This window comes from Xiphophorus hellerii, chromosome 5 (assembly GCF_003331165.1).
Source record: "Xiphophorus hellerii strain 12219 chromosome 5, Xiphophorus_hellerii-4.1, whole genome shotgun sequence".
NCBI lineage: Eukaryota > Metazoa > Chordata > Actinopteri > Cyprinodontiformes > Poeciliidae > Xiphophorus > Xiphophorus hellerii.
Window position 1 is genome coordinate 14,892,111 of NC_045676.1, and position 27,494 is coordinate 14,919,604.

General features: G+C 35.7%; 1 protein-coding gene across 1 annotated transcript in view; it reads left to right on the top strand.

Annotated features, from left to right (window-relative positions):
- The first annotated feature begins 11,943 nt into the window (after nt 1-11,943).
- ctnna2 (catenin (cadherin-associated protein), alpha 2) overlaps nt 11,944-27,494 on the top strand; it is a 321,544-nt gene continuing 305,993 nt past the window's right edge. The window contains exon 1 of the mRNA XM_032562146.1: nt 11,944-12,291. The gene's annotated coding sequence lies outside the window, so the exon portion shown is untranslated. The remainder of the gene's footprint in view (nt 12,292-27,494) is intronic.

Sequence of the window (27,494 nt, forward strand, 5' to 3'; positions counted from 1 at the left end):
TAGTGTATGTGAGCGAGAAAGTTAACGTTTGTGAATGTGCGAGCTGTTAGTACAGTGTATGTGAGCGAGCTGATAGTAGTGTATGTGAGCGAGAAAGTTAACGTTTGTGTGTGTGACATTTTAGTAGTGTGTGTATACGCAATTTGAGTATTTTTTGAATGTGCGTGAGTAATTTTTGAGTGTGCGTGGCTATTTTTTTGAGTATGCGTGAGTTTTTGGCAGTGTGTGAGAGACAAAACGTAATTTTTTGGAGTGTGCGAGGCTATTTTTTTGGAGTATGCGAGAGTTTTTGGTAGTGTGTGAGAGACAAAACGTAATTTTTTGGAGTGTGCGAGGCTATTTTTTTGGAGTATGCGTGAGTTTTTGGTAGTGTGTGAGAGACAAAACGTAATTTTTTGGAGTGTGCGTGGCTACTTTTTTGGAGTATGCGAGACTTTTTGGTAGTGTGTGAGAGACAAAACGTAATTTTTTGGAGTGTGCGTGGCTACTTTTTTGGAGTATGCGAGACTTTTTGGTAGTGTGTGAGAGACAAAACGTAATTTTTTGGAGTGTGCGTGGCTACTTTTTTGGAGTATGCGAGACTTTTTGGTAGTGTGTGAGAGACAAAACGTAATTTTTTGGAGTGTGCGTGGCTACTTTTTTGGAGTATGCGAGACTTTTTGGTAGTGTGTGAGAGACAAAACGTAATTTTTTGGAGTGTGCGTGGCTACTTTTTTGGAGTATGCGAGACTTTTTGGTAGTGTGTGAGAGACAAAACGTAATTTTTTGGAGTGTGCGAGGCTATTTTTTTGGAGTATGCGTGAGTTTTTGGTAGTGTGTGAGAGACAAAACGTAATTTTTTGGAGTGTGCGTGGCTACTTTTTTGGAGTATGCGAGACTTTTTGGTAGTGTGTGAGAGACAAAACGTAAATTTTGTCCTAAACGGCCCCTCATAGTATTTTATGAGACAAAAAATCTGTGACAAAATCAAGCTCCTCCACCTCCCAATAGTGATACTATTGTGAAGTTCAGAAACACACCGCTCCTGGTCAAAAACAACAAATCAGAGTCAGGAGGAAGGTCTTAACGCTGTCAGTATCACTTGCATACACCGAGCTCAATATGCTAATGGTGGAGTAACGACGTACCATTACAGAAAACTGTTTATCCGCCATCGTCAGTGGCCATGCTAACTAGCTTGAGTATTCATGGCAGGCTCTCAGGAAGAAGCTATACACAAGCATGATAATTAACAAAAACTAAGGCAAAACATCACTTTATTGCGTTACTACAATAAATTAGCTTTTCAGTAATTCATTGAATATGACTCTGTATCTAAATGTTGGTCAGTAAAATGAAACAGTTTCACATCAGTCAATCAGTTAAAATGAAAATAGATCACACTGATATCCATCCTACTCAGAAGTTTTGCAATGCAAGAGAAAGAACTCAAAATCCAATTTACTTTGCAGTAAAGACACAGCAATTGTTGCTATGATGTAAACATCCATCACAAGTCAGTGTTCACTGACTGCAGCAGAACACACCAGCCTCCACTAAGCTCATTCAACAAATTTGACACAATTGGCTTAAACCTTCAAGTTAGAAGAGACTAACATCAATCATACAATCAAATAAATAAAGTGTTTCACTTGCCACATAAATTGTACATAAAGATATGTGTGTTATGACTCTCTTTTTCACATATGTACTCCACCCCTCATCTATAAACCTGAAACAGAACAGACTCTGGCATTTGTCTTTGCCAGTGATAAACAATGTGACGATCCTGATTCACACAACTGGATATCCTTTCAGCAATGATGTACAACAGTTTGCTTTTGAGAAAAAAATGGAGACCATTGTTTTAGCATCAGTAGATGAACCACTGGCCTCCTATTGGACAGCCACAATAAATCAAACTGCCCAAGCTGAAAATCTGGTCCAGCACAAATTAACCCATAATAATAAAACACAGCAAATGTCCTTCTGAACAACAATGCATGTTTTTTTATATTTTTTGTAAGGTGTGAAGACTAAAGTGGGTATAAAGAAAATAGAACCCCTCGGTGTTTTCTTGCTACAGATATTTCTAATATTTGAACATGAAATTCTGACTAGATGTCAGGATGTTGAATAGCCCTTTTGATGCAGTTACTGAAACCATGTTGTAGAAATCTACATGCCATGTGAAATTAGGTCCAGGAGTTACATAAATGTGTCACATCAGCCTCTTCATTTGCTTTTGTTCCACACCACAGGAGTTAATAAGTTTTAATAAATGTCTTATTGTACTCTCAGTCAAAAAATATCCATGTTGAATACATTGAAATAGGTGAAACAAAAGCCTCCCATAACTCTCTAGCCATTCAATTAGGAAGGCAGCCACATCTGGAGGAACGGACTGATTTTTCTTTCTGTGTATTTCCATTCTGTTTATACTAATTGTTTTGCTAAAACTAAACAATGTTCACCATATTATGTATGTTAATTTATTTATTGCCAACATTAGTTTTCCGATTCTAACTCTGAATTTGCCATGCATATCTTGATGTGGCAAAAATATATCATTATAAACTTTAAGTCTAGTTTTTATTTCATACTAAGAACAGAAGGAACTCAATGACTGATGGGGTTTGCTCTGGTATAGAAAATAAGAAGCTATGCTCACTGTGGTGAGGAAAAGAAATCAATGACAAGCTTAAGCACTCAGCCATATTGTTGCTCCTCGGCATCACTTAGATGCATCTGCAGTGCAGATTTTGCACCCAGAGCCCACATTGAGAGCGAGTAGAAGAGTGTAGGAGTTGTAGATGGGTATGTGATGAAATCAACGTCCTCGGGAGAAGGGAGTTTAATACTCTGTCAGAGACTTTCAAATTGTATATTGAGTGCATTTATTTGAATTAAAGTAATTTTGTGAATTAAATAATAAATATGCATGTAAATGCGCCTTATTGCTTTTTAGATGACATTTCTCTTTTTCACATTTTGCATTTGTTGATGTAAAGTTTGTGCTAAAGACTTTCTCAGCCTTAGGTTCAGCTTTCAGTTTGTCCTGTCTTGGATACCAGCATACCAAGTCCTTATGCTTAAACTACAGCCAGTCTAAGGCAGAAGAAAACTAAGCTGCTGCTTCAGAGCCTCCCTAAAGGCCAGCACGGTGCTACCAAGAGCACTTGACCACTCATAATCAATGCGAAACCTCAAATTACAATAAATACAGTATCATATTTATCGATACTGTATAGACAAATACAGAATCTATAAATACAATACTGTATTTAAACTTATCTTTGAACTTGATGCAAAGACTCATAATCAGTCTGATTTTTAAAAAAGCTCAAGTACTTTCAAATTTGAATTAAGTGGGATTGAGAAAAATTGACACAATTATAGTAATCCTTTAGAAGAAAATCTTCACATTTTGATCGTGAATAATTTATTCTTTCCGATTTATTTCTGTTTTCCATCTTTCTTCTGGAGCCACGTTTCATCCACAATATTGTTACAAATTAATCAATCTATAACTGACCTGTTTTTCAATTCAGTCCCAATCATGCAATCACAACTTCAATGTTTCAAACTGTGCATCGGGTTCAGTTTAATATTCAAACTTGTTGAAAAGTGTAGTCCAATGAAACCGAATGGATTGCACTGAGCTAGTAAGTTGCAATGAGCATGAAGTGACAGTGGGCGATCATTTGCATTGTGCCGTTGACCCTTAAGCAATCCCTCATACCGAGCATGCATACACCGACGGCAGAAAAGAAAACTTCCTTTTAATAGGAAGAAACCAATAGTCTGTAGCACCATAGCTACAGAGACAGCTTAGGATAACCTAACCCACTAGAATGAGACATGAGAGATTTAGAGCCAGGGAGAACTGCATTCCCTCAGCCAGGTCACTCTACCTCTCACTACTCTCTCACTCAGTGCTGACTGGTGAGGTTGAGTCTGGTTGAGAAACACAGGACACAGGTGCAGTATGCTTACCCGCTACCCACACTAAAGCTGGGAACTGGTTCACAAGAGAGGAGCCTTCTAACTCAGCAATCTGCCTCCCATTCTACTTTGACCGGCCGCCACTATCAGCCAGTACACCAGTTAGTTAACATGGTGTACAACTCTAGCTGTTGGAAATACAGTACATGGCTGAGCCATGAGCCACTGGGATTTCTTAATCTACTCCCCCTGCTGCTTGTGACAGGTGCTACCTCTTTCCAACTAGTAGTTTGATCTCTGACCTCTGAAGGAAGACTTTACTTCATCTATGTCCTCCAGGCAACAGAAAGGGAATTTATTCTTTGAATATTTGTGACCTTCAAAAAAACTAAGTTTTTGTTAATGAAGTGATATTTTCCTGGAATGTTTTATCTTCTCATCTATGTTTCCTGACCTTACTTGGAGAACACGTTTTATTTGTTATAAAAGTGGGAAAGGGAAAAAAACGTACCCTAAGGCTTCCTGATTCCCTGGTGCTACTTCAAAGACTTCTTTCATCGAGATATTGATAAAGAGTTTACTATTCAGGGCTGACTAATCTGTCAGTGTTTGTGCAAAAATATGCTGTTGACTTGAGAGGAAGAAACATTAAAGAGGGGAATTTATCTCTCTGAAAAATCTCTCCACTTTCACTGATGAAAGCTGAAAAACAGAAGGTTTAACATCTTCTCTGTAGTATCATAAAGGAAATGTACTGCTTCTTTTTTAAGCCTCTCTAAATAAGGACATGAAGATTGAGGGACTTAGTTTTTCAATTTTGCTTCTGCTCTGCACTCTTTACCGAAACAGCTTTCACAATCGCTTGGAGCTAAATGGATTGCCCTCAGAAGTCATTTATTGTTCTCACATGGTTACAGTGCGACAATATATACTTCTGAGGAAAGTAGAGTTTGTCTCCAGTCAGCAGTTAGGATGTCTGGAGATTTAATAATAACCTCCCTCTTAATCAGAATCAGACCTCCCTGTAGAACTGACTAGAAATAGGTAGGAGTATTTGTTCAGAGCTTTGCATCTGTTTACATTTTGATTGTTTTGACAGTAATCTGCAAAACAGCAAGTAGTTCATGATATATGAGCTTTAGTCAAGTTTAATGCTTTCTGTCAAACTTTTTGTTCTTTTGTTGTTGAGAACAAAAGTTTATAAAGCAATTTCTTAAATTTATGTTCCCACTCCATTTCTTCATTTTACAGGGAAGAAAAAATACAGTATGTGACGCATTATGTGCTTCTTTTTGATTACTATCTAAATACCACACATTTGCGACAAGTAGTTTCATATTATTTATTTCTAGACACCATATTGTTCTACATTATGGTGAAACAATACAATACCAACCATGATTTATAAATGACATTGTATGTATGTTGATTAATATCATCCTGTTGTACATACTGACAATTACTGATCAGTATTTACTTTCATGTCCAAAATGTTCTAATGAAGGGATTTTCCTGCAGCTTATCATGACTTGATAGACTAGTTGAAATAATACTCTGAAAGATTTTTGCAGACTACACTGAAGCTGGAGGCAGAAATGCTTATATAAGCAAGGTACCCCTCTTGTGTGTCGCTAGAGATCTTATAAAAGAGCCACCTTCAAGCTAATTTGTTCTGAAGATAAAACATTTTCCATTAGTGCAGGTTGATCTTAGACACATCACTTTAGCTTTGTCGATCGATTAAATCCTTTAGTTTTACTTCCTACCTGAGCACACAGATAACATAAAATGAATATCTTTTGAGTCCTTATATGAACCCAAACAGATGGCAATCATTTAGAATGTTGAGATTTGGGATGAAAGCCTCCAATTCATAAGCACAGAGACAAACTAACAGGCAGATGCTGTTATAATACTGTCACAGTAAATCCTTTTGTAAGGTGTGCCTCTCTGGGAAATGCAGCACAAGCTTATCTAGTCCACACACTCCTGACAACCCTGGGGGTTCACAAAGCCAGCTGCACATCCTGCAGGGTGATGCAAAGAGGGCAGCCTAAACACAAACATGCCACCTCCTCTCTGGATTCATAACATTCCTAACTGCATTTCACAAGCATAACTTTTTTCACTGAAGCATAAACAGGGACTTTAAGGGCTTCATTAGATTGCAAGTGTAAGTAAAAAATTAAAATAAAAAATTAGGACATCTGTTAGACCCTTAAAGGAATAGATATTTGCACAGATATAGGCAAATATATTCATTATATGTAGATAAATATGGAGTATTTCACTGACATATTGTTGTAATGCTTTTTATTGGCATTACAACACCAACCAAACAGCTAAATCCATTCTACATAAAAACCTATCGGAGTGTTGGAACATTAGCTTTCAGCTAATGGAAACCTCTGAACATTTTCAGTAAAATGACTCCAAAATACTTTGTAATTATAAAAGACGGTTTCTTCAATTAAGAAAATAACAACAAAGCCAAAATGAAGGAAGTTTATGCAATTAGTTTATACCATTATACATTAGTTTATGCAATTAATCTGCCTGTGACAAAAACAAAAATAACAACCCTTATAATAGGGGCTAATATGCTAATTTAATGTCTAAGTGGACTAAATTTGGCAAATAGGACAGATTCCTGCATGTGAAAATCCAGCTGATAAGGAAGAAAGAGGAGGAGACGTAACATAATTTACACACGGTAATAATAAATCATTCCTGGCAGTTGTCTGAAAGATTAATTTCATCTCCGTTTTTAAATCATGAACAGTATTTAATTCATGACTTCAGCTACTTAGAACATTTTTGGCTGAAAGAAATAACAGAAAACAAGTGATTAGGCCATGATACAGTTTGACAAGGCGGAAACATTTGGCATTTTCTTGATATATCCTGCACTGGTTTGCTCTGAGTTTTTCTAGCATCTGTGGGTTCACACTAGAGGGATCATGGGAAGTGTGGTGAGAATTCAAATGTAATCAATTTCCCTCTTGAGTTCAAAGACTGAAAGGCAATCTGATACACTTCATAACATCAAAGTCATTTTGAGACTTATGTTTTGTCACAATTCATATTATCCCTTTTCTTCTAAAATAGCTTCCCCCCAATACAACTCAGTTTATTTATATAGCACCAATTTATTGCACATGTCATCTCATGGTACTTTCCAATAAAAAGTGTTCAATTCAATCCAATCATACAGTCCATACTCTTGCTTCAGCTTTGAATAAGCTGAAAGCTTTTAATTGGATTTTGTGAACTTCCTCATAATAAACAATTACAGTAGTCCAGCCTTGAAGTAACAAATACGTGGACGAGTTTTACAGCATCACTCCTGAACAGGTTATTTCTATTTTGGCAATATTCTGAAGGTAAGAGAAGAAAATCTTAGAAACCTATTCAAAAGATGGGATTTAAATGACATATGCTGGTCAAACATAACATGCAGGTTCCTTACTGAGAGCAGGAAATTTAGAGTCGTCTAGGTGTTTTTGTCTTTAAAACATGCCTGTAATCTATTTCAACCTGGAGAGACTCACTCAAAGAAAAAGCGGCAATTAGAAAGTTTCATTTGACATGAATGAATTAAGGTTTTGGCGCTCGTCCCCCGGCAGAAGTCTTGGGTGCTGTGAATTGCAATAAACTTGGATGAGTGGTTTAGGATGAGGATTAGAGACGTCTTTTCCCCAGGGCCTGGACACTGATGGTGGAGGTCAAAAAGAGGAAGGAAGCCAAAAGAACAAGAGTGGAGAAGAGAGGTGGATGATCACCACAGATGATGCCGTGGATGGAGGGCCTTATAAATGGAATCCTGCTTGGTGTGATATAATGGTGATTAGCTCCAGTAGAAGCATTTGATGCAGCGCCTGGATGATGCTCGTGAAGCTAAAGAGAGTCTTCCAGTTTGAATTTACACCTATTCCTCATCTAAGTGTTTGGATAAATCAAGATTTAGGGATAAATATTACTAATTACCATCAGCATAACACTGGAAATTTATCCAAGTCTAATGATTTTAACAGTTGGAAGAATATTGTATAAGTAATTGGTCCAAGCACAGAACTCTGTGGTGCTGCTCAAGTAACCTTGGAGTCTGAAGAAGACTTATAATTTACATGAACAAACTGGAAACCTCGAACCTCTGATATACATTTTTTGAACACAAGAGGACAATTTTAAAAAAGTCAAGACACTAAGGTCAGACATTATTAAAAGGATCAAAGTAAGTGTTTCAGTAGCCTGGCCATTGCCTTCCTAAACCATTCAGCTTGACTCTTCTCTCCCTCGGTGTTCCATCTTGGCTTTCTCTTATTATTCTGGATTTCTCTGGTTAAATTTTAACCAGGTCAATCAGAAGGAGGAATTATGAATGATGACATTGATTTTCTGCACTGTTTAAAAATTGTAGTCTACCTGTAGTTTGCAAGGCAAACTCATTCAAAAGTTCAGTTCAAAACTGAACAACCACCACCCACTGCAAAAAGAGAAGTGTCAAGCTGAACAATATGGCTGTTAATGTAATTTTATATTTGGAAGTGTGGCCAACATTGCCTGAACAACTTGTTCGAAATTACTGCCAATCATTTTAAGTTTGCAGTTATCCCAGTTGATTGTTCTCCTTTGTTTTTCCTTCCACTCAACTTTCTATTAATATACTTAAATACAGCACTCTGTAGCTTCTTTAGCAATTACCTTTTATCTACCCTCCTTGTGGATGGTGTCTGTCTGTTGGACAACTGTCAAGTCAAAAATCTTGCCTATTCTTGCATAAGCCATAACATAGCATTGCTATCCTTTTTTTTAGCTGTCTTATGTAATTTCCAAAAAACTGAATTTGAGTTTTCCATCAGCTGTCATTAAAGATGTTTGGTATAATCATCAAAATTGATAATAAAAAAAATCAATACTTGAAAACAGTGCTCTGAGCATAAATGCATATGTAATGTGTTCCACTTTACGAAGATATTCTAATTAGCTGGATGCACCTGTAAGTCAATTCTGTTTTGCTTCTATATATTGGAAATATATTCTAAATCTTACATGCAGACAGTGACATTATGTTCTTGCTGATGCCTTTGACAACTGTTCTCATTGTCTGCAGCAAAAGACACACTGATTTATTATGCACTATGTTTCTCCAAGTCGGTAAGGTACTCTCAATCTTCTTCGAGAAACCTGAAATTACTTCAGATTTGCTTTTAACAGAAGTGCTAAAAGAAGAGCTTTTGCCTAAAAGATTCTCCTACCTGGACTAGTTGTGCTTTTGATTGCAAGGCCATTTGAAGTGCCCCCTCATGATTCAGGAAATGTGAATAATGTTTGCACAACGTTAGAGAGGAGCTAACAAAACCTCAGTCTGGTTATATCAAGATCTGTTGTCAATTAAAAAACAAGTTACCTCAGTCCCCTTTTACTGTCCTTAATTCTTTCTCTTTGAGGATAAAGAGTTGGATTTTGAGGGCTTTGAGATTTGAAGACTTTTTCTCTTTTTTTGTACAGCTCTTGAGTACAGCAGATTGATCCAATGATGACCTCTTTTTGTAAGAGCAGTAAAAGCCAGTGCAGGGACATGTGGTGATGACAATCCCTAAAGAATAGAATAACTTAAAGTTAGGAAAGGAACTGTACTGTGTTGTGGTGAGTGTGGGGTTTGTGGACATACATCAAGGTAAATACACACTGGATGAACATCATTTCTCACCTTAAATCTCAGAGGAAATCTTGGTGCATACCTCTACAAACAAAAATATATTTATGGTCTTTAACTTCCCAAGGTTTTTGGCTTGCGCTACACACAATAGAGTAAGCTGACAACTTGTCAAACTCAAAGATGGGTTTATTCCCATGGTGGTTTTGTTCTCTACAAACTGTGTCAGCTCAGAGGCGCACAGAAAGTAAAGCGTGAATGCATCTAAGGACAATTCTAAAGAAAACTGTTAGTTAGCAAGCCTGGTAAATGATATGTATTGATAAAACAAGCAGAGGTAGTACACAAAATAAATAATAGAATAGAAAATAGAAGTGGCTTAGGATGAGGTAGATTTATTTTAATAGAAAATAAATCTATTAGGTTAAATTGAAATGCCTGAAATGAAAACATTTTTCACAAGCCTTAAAGGATGCTAATGACCTGGTATCAGGTATCTTGCATTATGATTTAGACTTTGATTCCAACTGCTTCCAACTCAGCTAGCATTCAGCTTAAACTTTAATGAAATTCAATGCAATCAGGCTAACACACATAAATTCCCTGGTAGATGAGAAATGCATGATCTATTGCCAATTAATGGATGCTGTCACATTGCTGAATCTGTAATTAAGCGCCTGGAATAACTGGATAATTTAGACTTGTTGTTGTGAAGTATAAAATGTTTCCTTCCAAGCACCTGGAATGGTATTATTTCCCTCTAACAAGCAAAAGAAACTCCAAGATCTTTTAAAATATGAGTAAATAAAAAAATAATACTCCTCACTTCACATAATCTTGTCATTCCACCATCTGAAATGTTTATGGAGCAGCAGTAGTAAAGTTGTTTCCAGATGCATTGTGTGTGGGTGGGGTGGGGGCTTTAATTAGCAATTTAATGCAGCACAAAATAGTAAAGGAAATAGAAAACTGACAATAGCATTTTAGTTTACAAGTAACAAACTATGTCTACATTGAGATTAAATTATGTTACAGAACAGTGAACTAAGCAGCTTTAAACAGGAAGATTGTTAGAGAACAAACAATAAACACAAAAATACTAATGGGAAAAGTTTTTGTATTACATCTGACATCAATTTTCTCTCTGTGATCAACAACCATCTTCATTGCTGATGTGGTGTCATATGAGCTTCTCTCATTGTAAATATCAAAATAGCAAATGTGAACCTAATATGTTTCCCTTATTATCAATAACTTTCATAATGTTACTTCAAACATTATGAAAAGGCTTACTTCTGTAATAAAGAAAAATAAATTGATGATTTAAATATGTTATGCAAAGTAGAATATTCCCAGAATTAAACTTCTTAAAACAAAACAAAACATGAAGTATCATATTAAAGCAAGAATCAGAAAAATACTTATGCTTTTAAATTAACTTCGATTCACAATTATCTCAGATGTGTTGTTGCCTTTCCAAGTACACCTTTTTCTTTCACTACACTTTCCATCCATATTAACCCACACTTTCCAAAAATCTACGACAATTATTTGCTGTGACCTTGTGTCAGTAACTGAAGAGCAAATATCAAGTCAGCAGCCTTATCCATGATTGTGTAGGCCATAACATAATATTATTTTATTCAAAATCTAACTTTTCCATTGTGGTGGGAGAATATTTCAGGCAGAAGCCTTTCTTCTGCTGAAAGCAAACCTGAAATAATTTAAGTTTTTCCAAAGAAGATTAAGAATACTACCTTATTGACTTTGAGAAACATAGTTCATTATAAATTAGTGCATCTTCTTTTGGAAGCAATAAGAACAGTCACCATCAATATCAGCAAGAATGTAATGCCATAGAATTAATAGAACACGCATGCAAAGATTTTGGATAAATTTCCAGTATTTACAAGCAAAACAGAAAAGGCTTTAATGACTTTACATAAGCAGGTGGATCTCAGTAAGTTAGAATTACTATTAATATGTGATATTTATTTTTTCTAATAAAAATAACTTTCAGTTTTCATCAGTTATGTATATCATAATCATCAAAATGAACAAAAAAAAAACTTTTGAAAAACGTGCAGTGAATCCTTATAATACCTGAATTTCACTTTTAGAACTGAATTACTGAAATAAACTTTTTGATGACGCTATTCTTCATTTTGAATCTCCATATATTCCTGCATAAAAGCAGAGTAATAAATTACTGCATTAGTTTAACACCATCCACGGTAAGAATGGATCTCCACTTCTATAATGTGGCAAATAAAAAAAATTTAAAAAAAATCCTGCTCACTCTAAAGAGTACGCATGCGTCAACGACAGAAAGAGCAGCTCCTGATTTGCCAGTGCTGGAGACGAGCAGACGGGCCACTATTTTGCAAAGCTCGCCGTTACTAGCGCATCGTCGTCCGCACCTGCCTGCATCGTTGTTGTGGTAGGAGCGCTGGGAGGGGGTCATTATTTTGCAGCAACCGTGGGAGGAGGAGAGGCATTTCCGACACACCGACAGAAGCGTGTAAGCCTCAGATTCAGCACCACAAGATTAAGGAGAGCGTCCGGACCGAGCCGATTGTTACTCTCCGGGGAGGTTAACGGATCAGGAGGACGCCGTTTTTCTTTGGGAGTGCACTCAGTGAGACCAGGCGTTGCTGCTGCTGCATAGTTTGTGGACCTGCTACAGGAGTTATCTTTAACGGTTAAAGGTGCGTATATAGCTGGCAGAGAAGGCTTGTGAGCTCAAAGATTTATTTTGCTAGCACCCTGTAGCCTTACACTCACTGCACCGACTGACGACCGGAGACGTGCAGCTAACATTAGCTTAGGCGAGGTCCGGCTGTTTCATTCAGCATTGTAACCGCAGCTTACCATCTTGCCTACTTAAGGTATAGCTGCAGGGAAAGTCTGCATATTTGATATTTCTGCTGCAGGGTGGCACGACCTTTATTTTTTGAGCTGGAGTAGTCCCGTTAGCTGAAAATCTCAGTGTTTTCTCACTCCCCAGCTCTGCTATCCAGTGAGCCCCGGTGCTGAAAGCTTGTCGGGCAAAGATGAGCCAGGCTGCTAGGCTAAGTGTTGCGGCTAAGCTAACGGGCACCGGGCACTTCTGGTTCTAAATCCGCGTTCGCACACTTGCTTTCGGGTATGTTTAATTATTCACCAGCTGTTTCCTAATTAGCGCCCAATGTGTTAACTGAAGTGCAGTTGGTGCGTTTACTTGTCCTCGTCTAGTTCTCTTTCTTGTCTTAATTTCATTGTCCAGAAATGTCTTTGTTTAGAGACTGTTTGGGGTTCATCGCTTCATTTCTGCAGTAGTTAATGGAAAAGTTATTTTAATCTACAGCGTGTGTGTGTTTCTGATTTAGCCATCGTGTCATCTTCCTTGAGTCGAGGATGCGAAGTAGCAAAGTGGTGCTACATGCCTCACCCTTACTTTAGAGCGGAGTCTCAATGAGCGCTTTTAGCACGGACAAACAACACGATGAAGAAAGCTGCGAGCTTTGACATGTGTATTACGAGTGGATTTAAGTATTCACATAAAGTGCCAGTGTAAAATTTTTGCCTCCCCTATATGTTATAGCGCACATTATAATTTCTGCGGAGCTGCATATTCTTCAGCAGTTCAAAATTCTCTTTCAGTGTAATAAACTTATTTAAATCACTCCAGTGCAGTCAGCGCTGTGGACTCAACGATTGTACAGTACAGTTACAGTAGAAGTCAGACCAAGTGTAGTCTGCCACATTCCCTTCAGTGTAACTGGAGATCCAGGATCCCATGGGCTTGAAGAGGTTGCATATCTCAATTTAGCATCTGAGCTCATGATAGTCAGAAAGGCATGCACACCCTCTCTGTCACTACTTGTCTGCGTCTCTTTCTGCTTGTCTTCTTCCCTATTGCTCGCTGTGGTGGTTATTCTATTCAACATAAGTGAACAAACTACAGTTGACACAATTTTTTTTTTTTTTTAAAGTATTGTTATGCTTAAAATCATTCATAGTCTTGTCGGACTTTAGATTTGTTTTATTCATCCAACCAGAAAGTTTGTTTCTGACGGAAAATGATACAGGCATTTCACTAAAGGTAATAAATGAGCGTAAAATAAGTATGTTTTTCTTTTACAAAGAATAAATTACAAAATTTGTACCCTTCTCAACAATCGATGGATGAGTCTTTAATTCAATTATACACCAAGACTTCACAACAAATCTTGTTTTTAGGTAAAAAAAAAAAAAAAGCCAAAACAAAACAAATATGATACTAACAGCTATCAAATATTTCTTTCTAATAATTTTGACATAAGGGCTTGTTTACAAAAACGTCATGCCAGATGTTTGAGAATAACATTTTGTAAAAGACTTACTAATTTAAAAAAGGACACAAAATGTATATTGATCAGATTTTCTAAACTGCCTTTAGCATCTCATTTTAGCAAATATGTGCATGGGTTACATTACTAAAACTAGTGTTCTTGTGTATTACAGAAAGAATATGTGAGGTTCCACAGGAAAGCCAGGAACAGAAACATAGACAAGATAAAAAACACAAATGTCTGAGAAAATAGTGTATTTCTTTGTTTTTTGCAAAGTGAAATGTAGTTGAAATGATGAAGAAACTACTGCATGTTTGGAAAGCAGTTTCAGGGGTTTTGAGAGAAACTCACAGCCCGTACTCAGTGCAATGTGACTCTGACCAGGTGGATGAACAGTGGTATATGTCGCGCTGACTAACCGCATGTACTGTATGTATTTTAAGTATAACACTTAAAATAAAATATTTCTATTTTATAGTTTTTTAGCAATAGTTTTTTTAAACATTGTCTAGCATGTTATATTTATTGTTTTCTTTTTTTACCCTGAACGATAGGACTCAAGTTACTTTGCAGTAACCGAGTCGGATTACTGCAAAGCATGAAGAGCCTTCTTTGACAATCTTAGGTATCTCATGGCTGTTTGGGGACAATTCTTTGGAAGCTTTGATTCGGAAGAATTTTCATTGATCTTATTTGCAAAGCGTCAACATTAAAATGGCCATATGTTCTTCATTTTTGTACACCTTTAGAAAACTTAGAATCCACACTTTGCAATAACTTAAAACACTCCCAGGCATGTGTTTCTAGTTTCGTCATGATCAGTCATGTTTAGATTCTTACCATATCTATGAGACTACAAATTTGCCAATTTACTCAAATTCACAATATCCCATGACATAGGTTGAAAACTCAAAAGGATTACACAAATAAAAAATTTTTTTCAGCCTATGTGTAATCTTATGAGTCTTGGTTCCTCTCACTCTCTTGCAGCCTGAATCAAACAGGTATGTCTTAGCATGTTCTGACATGTCCTAGAAATTAGTTACCTGTGAAATGGCTTATTTCATCATTGTGCTTAATATCCTTGCATTTTTAAACACTTTATTTCTACTCTAATATTTAGCTTCTTCCCTCAGTTACAATATCCACATTACAGAGTTGTTGGCGTGACCTGGTAGCACTTACCCATAGTGGCGTCACCAATCTGAAAAGGATAAAATTATTTATTTTCCGACTGGCTGGTCCCCTATCAAGCTGAAAATTGGCCTATTCCGGTCACTGGGCAATTGTTTTAAATTTAACTCTGAGCATTTTACCGTTTTCAAAGTGGCTTAATTAGATTGAAGAAATATTTTAATATTTGTCAATGCCATTTGTCAACATGACTGTATGTTTTATCATAAAGCCCATTTCAAAGACCAAAATGCTGACTAACTAAAATAGAAAAAACTAAGAAACATATCACTACGACAGTAAAATAAGAGCTAACCCCTTTTCAATAAAACAATCTAAAAATAATTATAATTAAAAATTTTAAAAACCTACGTCAATACAACAGTGTTTTATCAGGGTATCAAACTCAACAAGTAAGTAGAAATGAAAACGAGTTTTCAGGAGTTTCTTGAAACTGTCTTGATATTTATTTTAGTTAACAATTTATGCATCCCAGAATATGTCCTTTACTAGATAATGATGGGAGGCAGACAAGGGAGAAGCAGTGCTTTCCGGCTGCCAAGCTTGGACAGACTCTCCTGCCCTTTGGGAAATAGTTGCATATGTTTATCACTGTCTAACCATCTGCCTGAGACCTTAATTTATACAGTACTTTTTGATTCACTGTTTAGAATACAATGTATATTTTTTTACTGTACATCGTAAGTGCTGAATTCTGTTGTTACACAGCAGTGCTACCAATTGCTGAACCTCCAAAGATATTTTGCTAGTGTGAGTTTGTTAGATTTTTGGCATCTGTTAGTACTTTATGCTTTTAAATTAATTTGAAAAATAGCCATTCTCAAATTAAAATTCAAAGAAAATTGCTTTCTCAGACACAGTGCTAACAGTTACAAGACGATTTGTCCTTCATTGAAGAAAATCATCTTTTTGAAGACACAGTTCAGCTGGTATGCCAGTACATTCCTAATGCAGTTATTGCAAGACCTGACAGTCATCTTTATGCAATCATCTAAATGTTCTGAATCAGCTACTGCATGTGATTTGAGGTAGACGGTCCATTTCTTTCAGTCAGTTTTAAGGAAAGGACACAATTTATGAGCGAGACTATGCAATCAATGACAGCCAGGAGTGTTTTGTGTTTCCTGTCTCCTGGGAGAGCGAGTGTTATTGACAGACTACCATAAACCCCCCTGTTGTTAAATAGAAGCATGGCTCTGAGGTAGCCATGGTTTCCCCTCTAACTGGAACAGGATTGCTTGTTCTGTTAGCCTCTACTTTTTACTCACTTGTGCATATATGCCTGATAGTTTTTAGGAGATGAGGCAGGCAATAAAAGCAACACAGACACAATGAAAAGCTATAGCTTTATGCATCAGTGTGAAACTGCATTGTCTTGACAGCATACACTGAGATGGTGTGGTAAATATTGTACTTACTGTATATTTTTAACTTGATATATGTTGTAATAGTGTTGTTATTCCACTGAATGGCATGTGAAATGGGAATATGCTTAATTAACTTTATTTTTATTCAGTTTATATATATATATATATATATAAATGGAGTATTTATACTCCATTTATATACTGTGTTGACTGTGTTGAAAGACACAGTCATCCATCCAGCCTCAGTTACCCATGTCTGTTATCCTTATAAAGGAATGATATTAGGAAACATGCAATATGTAATATGAGAGAATTTTGTTTTGATATAATAATTGATTAAAAAATAAAACACATATAAATTGGTCTTATTAAAAAGCTGCTTCTGGTTGATTGCTGTTTTGAGATTTAAACAACTCACTTACAGTTACTTAATGATTTTTTTTCTTTACCCATTTGCCTTCTAAAGCTTTTTATTCTTTATTGAAGAACAAGTCCTGCTAAATATATTACTAATGTGAAGAGTCTGAATGTATGTGATCCTTTTTGGAGTTTCTGGTTGAGTTGTTTGATCAAATGTCAAACATCTATCTTCTTCTTATAGTTAAATTTTAATTGTACTTCAGAATGCTATGAAAACTGTGCTTTTAGCCAAAGAAGGCTATGTGGAAAGAGTTTAAGGGCAGAATGAATGTGAAGTTGACCTAATATATGTGAGACCATGCATTTTATAGAAGATACTTTGATTTTGTTATGCTAATCTGCTATGCTATGAATTTAGTTGTTGTCACAAATCTTGTTTATACTGTATTTGTTTTGGTCAATTGGTTTCTAGAGTTGTAGTCATGGCTGATTAGGCTTTCTGCTGAAGAATTAATCTCAAAACAGCTTTCTGTAATGTGGAACCTAAAAGAAATCAAATAAACTTTTTATGGGCTTTGGAAGGCCAGATTTTTTTTTATATACATTCTGCTATGCTTCACCAATTTTTTGGCTTGACTTATTCATGTGAATTCATTTGGAAAATTCATGAAAGGGTAGGATCTATGACCAATGTTCATGCTCAAACAGACAGGAAGGAAGGAAGGAAAGAAGTAAAAAAAACATCAGCTATCAATTTTTTATGAGTCAATTTTTCTAAGACAAACAAGTGAGCCCCTGGTATTTTAAGATTTTGTTTGTAACTTTTTCAAAAACAGTTTTATTTTCTTGTTTTAAAACTAGCTTTGAAAAATCAAAAAATATGTTTAAAATTCGTTATACATATTCATAGAATTATCCCTTTTCATCCAGTTTGCAAGAAATATTTACTCTTGGTTCAGTGGATACTGTTTGTGACCTCAACCATGCATCTTTTACTGTTCTGTTTCAATTTTATATTGTGCTCTTTTAGTAAATAATCTGCCTAAAGTAAATGCCATTATTATTCCCCATGACAGATGGTTATGCACTGCATAATATGGTATTTATACATTCACATTCACTTTATCATGGCTATGTGGATGGCAGTTTTACAGAGCACAACCTGTGCTCTAGTTAAATTGGTCTATACAGAAAGGCTGTTTGTGTTTAACTTTATACCTCGTTGCAGTAGATGCTCATCTCTCTGAACTCAACAACAGCTCAGCAACTGTTTTAAGGATATTTTCCTAGCTACCCTAAATGGTACAAACTCCTACAAAATTGTTTCTTGTCCTGGTTGGTTGCCCTATTGATGAGTATAGTTACAATTAAGAAAAATCTTAGTTCTTTAACTTAATAATCTTTCAATTGTGTCAGAAATTTTGTCATGAAGCTAGTTTCATAATGTCAGTATGTGTGTTTAAATATAATTTGTGTAAATGGCGTTACCCTACTATACTTTTTTTGATGTAACTTTTGTATTTCAGAAGTCTCGTTTCTCTCAGGCCTTTAGGATTGACCAGCTCCTCCGCCACATATTGTGTGTCTTGTCTTGGTAAATTAACTTTTGTTGTTAGGCAATGTTCTGACTTCTCTTTTACCTTGGAAAATTTGAATGCTAACCGTTGAAGTAAATCAAGATGATGCAGCTGTTGCTTGCTGTAACAGCTTGCAGTGGGGGAGATTAAACAGACAACCTCTTTTCTTAAAAAACTAAATCACCTTTTATCAGCTTTTTGTTTTTATCTGGGGCAGATACTGTGGTCTTTAGGCTTTTAAGATAAACACACTGATGTGACAAATAAGATCAGTCACTTTCTTAAGCAAGCAATGTCTCAGTTCAGTTTGAATTTTATTTGTGTTGCACGGATAGGTGTTGTTTGAGACAATTACAATTTTTGATTCTTGTAAGGTAGTAAAATATAAATATTAGAAAAGCATCCTCAGACTTTTGTAGATGATTTCCAGTTATCAATTTGTGCAAGAATTTTACTTACCAATATCAAATTTAACTTTAACAGCAAGGACTACTGTAAAAATCAGTTTTGTCTACATCAAAATTTTTCAGAGTTCTAACATTTTCAAATCCTGCATCTTCAATAAGACAGAGGTTGAAAGCTCAAAAGGAAAAAGCGGAGCGAGCAGTATGATAAATTCACTGGTCAAAAAAAGACCGGTGTTCTATCAGTGCTACCATGTCAGATTTTCGTACCGTAGCACAGATAGATAGCTATGTCTGCCAGTGCTACACGTCCAAAACTGCTACCGTCATGTTTACAAACAGAAAACTAAAGCAGCTTGTGCTAATGTTAAATACATTGGATAACATTATTTGTGTGATGGGACGGAAGTGGAAGCTTAGGAGTTATGCTTAGCTTAGCATTGGAACAATTTATAGACATGACGAAACCACAAGAATATAACTTCCTTCATCAGAATATCCTACCTGATTAAAATGAAAAGCTATTGCAGATGTTTGCACTAATCCTTCTACTAGAATATTCTACATTTTAAAAAATATTTTAAATGCAGAGGTGTTTGCAAGAATAATCAGACAGGGGAACGTTTTTTTATTGAAATTAAATCAAACACATACATTTACAAATACAGATCACTGCAAAATCTCTTTTGGGCATTAATAAATTTATTTGTATGACAGTCTTTATCAAATGCAGCGCAGACACAATGTGTCCACCGAACTGTGGAGCTAACTGTGCTCCTGAAACGACAGTATATGCTTAATATACACTAATATTATACTGTGTATTATACTGCTGTATAATACACTAATATTATACAGCTTCAATCTCAAATAATAGCACTACCAACAAGCTCTATAGCACGGTTTAATAACAAAGGAGTGTTATTAAACTAAAATAATTTAGAGTATATGGACAGGGTTATAAAGCCAGGTGTAAATAAAATAAAGCTTACCTTAATCTTCGATGAAATAAAACAGACGAAACAAAACTTCCACAGGTAGGATGTATTGATAAGAAATCTGCCTACCGATCTGTGTATCGCGTGAGTGCGAATGGATGTGGGCGAAAGCGCTTTGAGTGGTCAGTATGACTAAAAAAGCGTTCATGTAGAATGTCTCTTTTTCTTTCACCGACTTTGAGAACTCAAACTCTATTTTACACACAAGAAATTTCCGAACTTAAGATGTGCTTATTTCACTGACAAATAGCTGTGGAACAGTGGTGTGTTTAAAGACAGGACAAATTCTGGGTCTGCGGATCACCAGTCAAGTTGGTAATGGTCACAGTAGGTTAGTTTTGGTCCAGCAGTTTGTGCAGTTTCTATTATGAAGTGGTTAACTGTGCATGTATCCTTATTTTTTACTTCATGAAAATACTACTCCTAGTGGGAAGATACTTTAGTAAATGTTTTTTTTTCTGTAATATTTTTAGCTTTTGCCTTTGTATCGGATTCAGTGTGGAGAACATTGAAATTTTACTTCAATGTAAGAAAATAAAACACTAAATAACTGAACTAAAGGTCAATAAAGAAACTAGATGGCTTTTGCAAAAAGCTGCACTTTAAAATAATTTGAGAGACCACCAAATATGATTTGCTGCAAAATTTGAGACGCTATTCTTACTTACACTTAGTCTTTGTAGAACCTTGGGAGTAACTAGCTGTTTTGGTGCAGAACTGCATGTAAAAAGTTTGGCTTAAATTAAGTCGTGGCTTACAAGATTTTAATCCTTTTTGCGAATAATGACTCAGTCCTTAAAATGTGGAACATTCATCCCTGTAGCAAGAACCTAAAAGTTTCACAAGAATAAGCACCTATGACCCATTTCCATGCAACTGTTTCTGCATTCTGGTCTTATAAACCAAATGAAATACCCTTGACTGGAACTTTGTAAACAAAATTTTAATGTCACTATCTGCTAATCTCTTGTCTCACTGTGCGGGAAAAGGGTACGTCTGTAAAAGTAATGATGACATGAACTCAAGAAGTATTTTTCCTCTTAATTTCTTCTTTTTCCTTTTAATTTTTAAACATTAGTTTGCAAGATATACAATGATATAAGTTGTATATAATATTTAGTGTCACTCAAAGTAACTGAATGCAGTTTGATATTGGATAGGAATAGTGTTTCTTAGTTACTTCATTTCATTGTACCAAAGTCATAAACAAATCCCATATGATGTCGGATTAGAGATGAGCACTCACAACTGACCTATTTATAGGAGACCTCTGTTGCAAATTAATCCCAAACACTAAACATTAACTGAACTGTGGTGTGATTTAGACAAGTAAAACATGCAAACTTTAAAATACAAACATATTGAGATGCATTGCACTTGATATGCAGATTTAGAGTGATGACACACCACAACCCAAACTCTGGTCTAATAGTGAAATTGTTAGGCATTCTCACATGAAGTAAAATAGAACATATTCATATAATTCAGCATTGATTTTGATTTAACAAGAGGTAATACGTCACCTATAGAACATACAAAAAAACAAGACATTATTGCAACTATAGAAAGGGTAAATTTTTATGCTTTCCAAATTTGGTGGTCACCATGAAATTAAGAAAAATACAATCATGTTAATCCAACTGACATCTCAATTGAGTCTTGCATATTTCATGTATTTCAATATAGCTCTTCCAAGAATAGCAGTACATTGCAGTACTGGCATACCAGTTCCCAAAACATATTGGCTGCTTTGTTAATTTCAGTTTTCATGCTTTACTTTTAGCAGATTTTTTATTAGACTCTCACTATTTGGCTCTAGAGAGCAGTGATTGCTGACACACTGGGGTTTGACATCTGCTTTTAGAGATACCCCCACTGCTCCATGCAAGAATATGTGTTTAACTCTGCTCTGAATTTGGGTCAGTGTGGACACTTTCATATAATAGCAAATGACAGGGATTGTACTTACAAAGCTAGTTGGGTATGCAGAGAAAAAGAAGAACCGTGGTTTGGTTCATGCAATAAGCAGTTTATACTGTGTGGCTAGAAATAAAAAATAAATAAATAAAACTTGCCTGTACTAGAACCAGCAACTAATGTTTTAGTATTTTTCATACATTTGTTTTTACAGTACAATAGTAATTTCTTGTTTAAATGTTTTGCTGTCATTATTATGTTTATCTTAAGAGAAAATGTAACTGTTAAAAATAATCTTATGTTTACTACAAAGTAGTTCAAAGTAATTTGTAGTTTCAAGTATATTAATATAGCACATCTCAGCAACAAGGCAGTTCTATGTTGCTTTATGTTGTCTTACACAATGAAAACATAAAAACATCACAAACACATCATGCATTGAACAAGACATTGCATTTTGTCAAGTGTCATCGTTAAAATCATTAGTACACATCAAAAGTTTGGCCAATCTTCCATTTGCTATGGTTCAAAAGCAACTCTAAACAGCTGGGTTTTTAGTCTTGTTTTAAAGGAACTTAATGTTTTACGCAGCCCTCTAGGAGACGGGGATTATTTTTTTTGCATTACCTTGCAAAAGTATTGTGTTCCCTTGCAATACTTTTGCGTTACCTCGCAATAGGTTTTGCTTTCTCTGGTAATAATGTACTAATCTATTCATGGGGAATAATTGAATACTGCAAGCCTTTCTTACGGTGGCCATTGTACTTTCTGCTATTATATAAGGTTTTTCCATATATCTTAATATCTCGTTGTTAAATATCTGAAGTTTTATATCTTTTCCTTTAGAATAGAAATGCACCATAAACCTGTGATATAAACAGAAACCTTCCATAAGTAGGAAAGAGGCAAAAAATACATCCAAACTATTTGGACTATTTCTTAGTTATTATCACGGGCAATAAGTTGTCTGACAGTTTTGATTGTGTCTCTTTTGTGTTGGTGGTTTGAACGGTCGTTTTCATGTGCAGTTCCATCTCAACCGAACACAAACAGACATAAACATGCAGTGAACAAATTGATTTTCAATAAATATTTAGCACCAGAGTTGAGAATAAACATGTTTTCACTGAGGTGCTTTATATGTGTATATATTTTAAATTTTAAATTGACATTTATGCAAAATAGACCAGCAAATATTATAATAAGCATATTGCGAACGAGGTAACGCAAAACTTAGTGCGAGGTAACACAAAGGTTTTGTGAGGTAACACAAAAGAATTTTTTTTCCCCCATTTCCCAACAGTGCTTCGTAGTGTTTCACCTGTTTTCAGTTTTCTGGAAGTTTGTTCCAAAAGTGAGCTGCATAAAAACTGAATGCTGCTTCTCTATGTTTGGTTCTGTTTGTGGGGATGCAGGGCAGACCAGATCCATAAGACCTGAGAGACCTGGAAACCAGGCACTCAGTTGTAAGGAAACTGGCATTATAAAACATATTTGATTTATAATGCCTGCGACAGACTGGTGACCTGTTCAGGGTTTGACCCCGCCTCTTGCCCGAAACATTCGCTGGAGATAGGCACCAGCACCTCTCCCCACCCCACTAGGGACAAGGGTGTACAGAAAATGGATGGATGGATGGATGGTTTATAATGCTGTCAAGCTGGAGCTTGAATAACCATCTGTTTTGTAGATACTTTGGTAACGGTGGAAAAGCGAGTCTTGGGAATAGGATAAACCATTGTGTCATATACACTAAGCCTTACGACACCTAATAAAGTCTAATAATGTAGTTAAACATGCCACCAGGGATTTAAAAATGCCACTACACACTAAATAAACATGAACAGATGATTCATTAACTGAGCACATAGGACTACTGTTGCTGTTGTTGCAACACAGAAGCAACAGTTTTATGTTGTGCATGAACACAAGACAAAATTAATTTTAAGAAACAACCTTACTTTTTTATTACCAATTATTTTTATTAAAGAGCTTGACTCAGCAAAGATTTTTTTAAATTTTATTTATAGAATTACTAATATGTTTTGACCCATTTGGCAGTAATGAACATAGTGATTGAGCACCGACAAACAATTATTGTAAATAGACAAACTGCTCAGGGTAAACAGCTGGCCAAATGAGACAATCATTTCACATCCACTAGCAGTTGTCTCTCTGCCATGTCATCAGCTTTAGCTTTTAGAAGAGCTGACACAAGCAGAACAGAAGGTGATATTGTTTAATGGTCAATAAAAAACAAAAATCATTCAGGAGACCCTGCATCACCTGACAAATGAACCAACCTACTTTGGAAAGCAGCATGTGGCAAACTTGTTTCATATCCCATTATGACAACGCTGACATTGTTGCCAACCTTGCACCTTCATAATGAAATATGTCATCCAGTCAGCAGTGATATATGACACAGGGCCCGTGTCCAGCTTAACACTGAAGGGAAATGAGAATCAAGCAGGATTGCATAGGAATGTAATGACATAATGCTTACATTACGTCATTGCAAGAAAATATGACTTAGCAAAATGACTGATTCAAGACACCAAATTGGCATGTGAAAATGAATAAATCAAGTTATAATTGAGAACCTTTGCAATTACTTATTTTTAATTAACCCAATATTTATGTGAGTAACAGATATGGGTATAAAAGGCATTGAAAGTCAATGCATTTAATCCAAGCAGTCTTGTGCAATATTGTGCATACTGAATTACATATGTATGTATGTATGTGTGTGGGGGTTGTGGGCCAGAGGGAAATTATCTCTTTTACTATTTTTCCATGAAAGTTTCAATAAATATAAATAATTGTATTAATATTTTAAGTCTACATCGTCCCTTCCCAATCTGTATCCATATTCTAACCTTATTATTACACAGCTTTTGATTTTACATGGGCTTGTAAGTAGTCTTGGATTGCGGGGAATAACTGGGAAAAAATAAGGGAGGCACATATTTTACAGTGATTATCTCCACTCTTTCATCGGGGTGTGCGTGTGTGTGTTTTCCTTGAAAAGTTCATGTAAATATAAATTTTTGTAAGCAATTCTTGCACGTTGCAAAAAGTTATTTCTTATATGCATGTTTCCCTTATCATGAGTAAGTCTGTTTATTGCATGTTGGGTACACTGGGGTCTTACCTATTGGTTTGACTATCTTTGGTTCCAGTTTTCTTCATCAATTATTCCTGTACCAGAAAATGTGAACACTCAATATATTTTATCTTGAATAGACAGACATGATAAATGAACTGAGACAACTGAAGTACTTTTTGAGGCCAACACACAAAACAAGAAAGCTAATTAACAACACCACCACACTTTGATGAGCTTTTTATGCCAAACTCAGCAGGCACAGTATCTGCAGGCTAGTGATGAATTGGGCATTAAAAGGTCTGCTTTGCAGCTTTAAAACAAATTGCTGAATAGCAGCACTTAGTGAAACTTACAAAATCTCCTTCTGTAAAAGGGGGAAAAAAAAGCGAACAAGATTGCTTGCTATGGATTTATCAGTTTTGTGTAGTCGTCAAGTACCTTATGTTCCTGCTGACCATGTCAGTGTTTGTTTTTAGACTATTTGAAGCAGATTACATGTTGCAGATTAGGTGACATTAATAATATTAATGCATTAAAAAAACAACCAAAAGTGTTTTTGGTCAGATCTTTTGATGTTGGTATGTATTGTTTTGTATGCATTTACATGTTTTCTTATAATTAAGGATTACCATGCAAAGTTTTATCAGATCCATGCACCAAACTCCAATTTTTTAATCCCTTACTTATATTTTGTAATTTTACAGACATTATAGCAAAATGCTGTTGATGAGTTAAAATGTAATTTCAGATTTATTTCAGCTGAAATAAAATTTCAGCACTTCAACACATGTAAATAAGGTAAATTAGATGAATATAACATCTTTATATTTACTTGTCCTATTCCCTGCCCCAATATTCACTTTGAACTATGTATGCTTTTTGAGGAATAAGAGAGAGCGATGCTTTTTTGTTTTTGTTTTGCAATGTTAATAGCACTGCATCTGGCGGTTGGTTAACTTGGTTTAAACAAAGGCCATAAGTGCAGTGAGGCAAAAATAATAGCCATTAAACTGCTTGGCTTAATTTATGGCAGCAGGCTGTACCACTGCTGACCTTTTGTGATCCACACCTCAACTCACACAGCTTATTGTAGTCATTCTTGAGAAGGAGCAAAGCAAAAATAATAAATAAAATAGATATCAAACAATATCACATTGTGAAAAAATATTCAGGAATTGACACTATGGAAACTGTGTAACTTAAAACTTGTCTGAGTGATACTAAAAAAACAAACTTAAAATATTACATTGGTTTTGATTTCTTTTACACATTCTTTTTACCTCATGAAAATATTCAAGACGATGCTCTGTTATGAACTCCTTAAGGTATGCATGGCGATCTGATCAAAGTTATCAGATTTCCTACTATACATCCACCCTAAACTGCTGTGAGTAGCATAAGAAGACCCTGCCCCAGATATGTCATACTTATTCACATTTTATTATCCCTTTTGCCTCACTTGCATTGGCAGTACACCCCGTCAGTCCCAGCTGGCCCAATGCAACACTGCCTTCTGCTAAAACACACCGCACGCCACATGCCAGCTGTTTAGCCTCTGGAGTAAACTTATATAACATTTGCTAAATTTGAATTATTTTAAAACATCAGTATGGAAGGAAAGGCTCTGACAAGCTAAGAAGCTGATTTCTGAAATGCTGCTTAGTTGAGACCATTTCTAGTCTTGCTTTCACACAAAATAGTTTTTTTTGGTATGACACTTTGGTCAGATAAGTGTGTAGACCCCCACCACATCCAAAAATGATTTTTTCCCTCCCTTTTCTCTGTTTTTCTCTACAGTTTTCAGTGAATGATCTCACTTTACAGACCTGCAGCAACTCTGTATTTTTTACCAACAAAGTTTTAAGTAATCAAAATGCTGCTCAGACTGTGAACAAATGTAGGCCAAAACTCTGCTGAATAGCAACTAGCTCAAAATGTTTACAAAGAGTAACATCTTTCCTCAGTTCAAGCTAAACTTAACAACTTAGGTAATTTAAATTTTGTAGAAAGTCATATCGTCATGCAAGAATTTACCTTGTAATGTGATTACAGTTCCTAACAGTTAGGGAACTGGTCAGCCATTTATGTGTGCTTTGCTGTTGTCCTCCTGGCTTGCTTGATGAATAGAATCAGGATTTGCTGAGTGTCACTCGACCCTCCTACCCCCAAATGTTGCTTCAATGAAAGTGATTCACATTACAATGCAGCTTTACAAAAGCAGCCACCAGTGTCACAGACGAGCCAACCCAAGTCTGCCACAGCCAAATATTTCTGTGCATGCAAATGGTTCCAGTGGATTTAGAGGAACATATGTATGTAGTTTTACTTGTTTTGTTGTCATTTCAGGACTTCACAGTTGATTTTTTTGTTTTTGACTTTTCCAGGGGATTTTGTGTTATCTTGTAGCTTGCTTTTTTTCTGTTTTGATAACAATAATTCAAAGTAATTTTCTATAGTCTGCTCTGTACTGAAGGCACCGATCTGACCTTTTACATAAAGGAATTGCTTTTCTGTTTGAAATATCCTTGTGGACCTACGGAAATAACATTTTAATCTATGTTAATGATGTTCTGGAATTGTCATAATAACCTCAATGTGCTGTGCTTTCAAAGACTGATGTGTGTGTACAACTCATTAATTCCTCACAATTTATTTGGGATGAATGTTTTGTT